The sequence below is a fragment of the Nanorana parkeri genome, unplaced genomic scaffold, assembly GCF_000935625.1.
Source record: "Nanorana parkeri isolate BGI_ZX_2015 unplaced genomic scaffold, ASM93562v1 scaffold708, whole genome shotgun sequence".
NCBI classification, from domain to species: Eukaryota; Metazoa; Chordata; class Amphibia; order Anura; family Dicroglossidae; genus Nanorana; species Nanorana parkeri.
The window spans coordinates 62,377-66,645 of record NW_017306976.1 but is presented as its reverse complement, the minus strand read 5'-3'; positions in this window follow the sequence as shown (position 1 = coordinate 66,645).

The following is a 4,269-nucleotide window of genomic DNA, read 5'->3' as shown; positions in this document are numbered from 1 at the left end:
GGGGGGGGGGGGGTTTCTCCAGGTTCTACTTTAAGATTGTTGCCATAGTTTGTGGTTATTACAGTATACCATAAAGGATTCAAAGACTTTTAAGTGACCTGAATATTACCGAGGACCACTTTTAATGACAGCACATGAATTTCCTCACAAATGGAGATGGTTGTGGCAGCAAATGACCTTGTTGTTACCTTGTGACCTTTTATTACACCTTTGTCTGAACTGTCTTATTATCTTATGTATAGAACTGTTTTGTTTTGTTCTCTGTGTTGTTCTTTTACATTTTTAGGTTGGTTATGAATCTTACATATCTCTCTTTTCTATTGGTATTAAAAGTATAATCTACAGCAGTCAGAACAAAAAAAAAAGGAACAAAAAAAAACAAAAAAATAAAAACATTCTAGCAAAAAAAACAAAACCTTAAGATAGACATGGTCATGAGGAGTCATTCTAAGTGTATGCAGGGACATTTTCATTGATCTCCAGTTGGCAATATTGGTTCATTGCTCTTTTATCCGTTATGTCGTGAAGATGGAACTCTCTTTTAATGTGCTGTAATTTTTTTCCTTTGAAGATGTCCTCTGACTAAAAGAAAAGTTCAGCCTCCCTTAGCTCTGCTAGAGCTTTTCTTTTCCATTGTTACTTTTGGATAGAGTATGGGAAGGATTAGATCACTAGCAGACTAGGGCACAAGCGCCAGGGTGGGCAGGAAATGTCTTTCAGTGGCATGTGAGGGTGTCTTGGGACATGCATGGACTGAGAGCATGGTGGACCAGAGGATCCTCCAATGGGCCCCTGTTTCTAAAGATACAGCACCTACAAATACATCAGCACTGCCTGGCCTGCCCCACAGCCCACCCAACTCCAAAGAAGCTCACCTGACTTCACTGACTTTCAGGTGCTGGCCTGCCTCCAAGTACCAGCAAAGGCCTGCCCTCGGCTGCAAACATTGTCACATGAAGAAGCCCACAGGCCTACCCCCTTTGTCATAGGTGCAGGAATTGGGGCTGAGCTGAGGTGCAGGAATTGGGGCTGAGCTGAGGTGCAAAGGTTTAGGAATCGAGGCTCATCTGAGATCTTAAGGTTCAGAAATTTGGGCTTATCTATGGACTGAAGGTGCAAGAATTTGGGTCTGATCTGAGGTCTGAAGGTGCAGGAATTGTGGCTGATCTGCATTCTGAAGGTGCAGGCATTGGGGCTGATCTGAGGTCTGAAGGTGCAGAAATTGGGGCTGATGGAAGGTCTGAAGGTGCAGGAATTGGGGCTCATCTGAGGTCTGAAGGTGCAGGCATTGGGGCTCATCTGAGGTCTGAAGGTGCAGGAATTGGGGCTGATCTGATGTCTAAATGTATAGAAATTGGGACTGATCTGGATCTGAATGTTTAGAACTTGGGAATAATCAGGGGGCGATGGTAGGCTATTGGAATGCCAATTGTATAATGCTTGTAAATTGACACTTATTGTGGAATGGTTGCTGACCCCGGGTTCGATCCTTCAATTATTGCTGCCTGTGTAGCCGTCACCCTAACCTCTTCCTTACGCTACTAAAAAAAAAAAAAAAGTTTTGTCAGGAGTTGCACTTTAAGTATCGCAATTAGACCAGCCAGTGAGATGGTTTGTACCCATAGAAAGTAATGGTGGCCCCCAACGCTGAGCAAACTGAACACAGCTGGATCAGATGTCATCCAATAGTATAGTTCCATTAGTAGTACAGGACATGTCAGCTTCAGATGTTTGTGTCACCTGCTGTTTCATTGGCTTTCAGGTAGCAGGATCCTCAACAAAACGCAGATCTTGAGGAGGTACACAAAAGTTATCCATAGGCATCCCGCCATCTCACTAGTTAAATGTTTTTTTTTTTTTAAATTAGAATTGGTCAAATTCTGATCTGATTCATTCTCTTCTAGCTCAGAGCTCACCCCTCAAAGAGCACTCTGCCTGAACTCTGATGGCGGGATTCCGTCCTACAAAGAAATATTTTTTATTTAATGTTATACACAAGCAGTTGTGTGCATATCAATACTGAATGTCTTCTTAATGGCAAATAAAAATGTACATAGATTCATATCGTTGAGCATTTTGGATTATTTTTTTCTCATTTGCTAAAGCTGAATAAATAACAAAACTGCATATATTTTGACTAAATGATGCTGGACGTCCTCCAGCCAGGAAATGGAGCGGGCTCTATCTGACTTGCTGCAGCTTCTAATTCACTTTGTGAGAAAGTGTGCAGTGACATCAGAGGAAGCCATTTCAGTCGAGGAGAGAAGCCAGTACAACCGTGCAAGATTGAAGGGGAGGACGGAGGTCAGATAGAAGAATGAAGGGGAGGACGGAGGTCAGATAGAAGAATGAAGGGGGGGACGGAGGTCAGATAGAAGACTGAAGGAAAGGACGGAGTTCAGATACAAGACTGAAGGGAAGGACGGAGTTCAGATACAAGACTGAAGGGAAGGACGGAGGTCAGATAGAAGACTGAAGTGAAGGCCGGAGGTCAGATAGAAGACTGAAGGGAAGGACGGAGGTCAGATAGAAGACTGAAGGGAAGGACAGAGGTCAGATAGAAGACTGAAGGGAAGGACGGAGGTCAGATAGAAGACTGAAGGGAAGGACGGAGGTCAGATACAAGACTGAAGGGAAGGACGGAGTTCAGATACAAGACTGAAGGGAAGGACGGAGGTCAGATAGAAGACTGAAGAGAAGGATGGAGGTCAGATACAAGACTGAAGGGAAGGACGGAGGTCAGATACAAGACTGAAGGGAAGGACGGAGGTCAGATACAAGACTGAAGGGAAGGACAGAGTTTAGAGTAGAGTAATTTTTTTTTTATATATACCAGAAAAACGGAGGCTGCCATTGCTGATCACTCATTTTGACATAGTTTGTTCGCTGGCTGTCATGCCGATGCTTTGCGCTCAATACTGTCTAAGTTGCTAACATGCAACAGGTATAAAGCTAAAGAATTCCAGCACTTTCCTAAACCTTATTTACAGGTACAGACCCTTATTTATGGGGGTAGGGGGCAGAAACTATGGACAGGGATGTTCCCATCCTGCTGCCAGTGTAAGGCATAGTGGCAGATGGGACCTGTACCATTCCTATCAACCGATCCCTGTGAATGGATGATGTGGTTGTGATGAGTTACTTAAATTCAGTGTGGCTGTGCGTGACAACCAGGAGCAAGAAGCACCCCAACGCTCAGCTAATAGTTGGGAGACTGCAGCCACTTCATGTAACACCTTAAATACGGTTGTAATATGAAACACGATCGCAAAGGTGGACTATGCCTTTACCGCCCAGCAGATCATCACACAATATTGTCCTAAGTTTTGCTGCACGGCCTTGCTGTAGAGTGGTGGCCATGTTATTGTACAAGTTTTTGTCAACTTTGACACTTATCAGAAGTGACCAGGGCTCAATTCACCGCAAGGACACATGGTTACCATACACTTTCGTTGTACTAAGTTGGGAAAAGATACATGCCCATTAAGATCAGCTTTCACAACTTTCGGACAAGAGGAAGTATAAAACAATCTCCAGAGGAAATTTTGACAATTTGGTCAAACAGAGGAAACTAAAACCTTCCTTATCAACTCCCACATTAGCCTTTAGTTACAAGAACCATGAATATCATTCACTTCATGAGAACCATCCAATCCAATTAAACTTCCACTATATGGGCAAAAATATACTGCCTATCCAAAGAAAAAGTCACCACTTGGATGGGTTTAGCTCAGCGAATAGGCCAAAGCCTTCCATTGGATAACAGGTCTAGTTTCAGCAACATTATCTGCGCAAAACATTTGAGATGCCTATCTGAATTACTGAATGGTCAGGTTTTTCAATCAATGGATTTTTCTTCCCTTATGGCACATTGGGCATATTCCAAGATTAGGGATGCACCAATACCGATCTTAGTATCGGTATCGGTGCCGATACCGAGTATTTGGGCGAGTACTCGTACTCGGCCAAATGCTCAGATACCTAGCACGAGTACTTCCTGTATCAGGAAGCCGGGCAGCGCATCATTACACGCTGCCCGGCTTCCTGATTGGCCAGGAAACGTCACTTGTGATGAGAAAGAATGGAGCCGACTTCCCGGCCAATCAGGAAGCTGGGTAGCGTGCAATGACGCGCTGCCCGGCTTCCCGATTGGTCAGGAAGCTAGCAAATCCGGAAACCGGGCGCCGTGTAATGACGCAGCGCCCGGCATTCTGATTGGCCGGGAAGCCGCCGTCATGCTCCCTCGTCATCTCATGAATCATAATATTA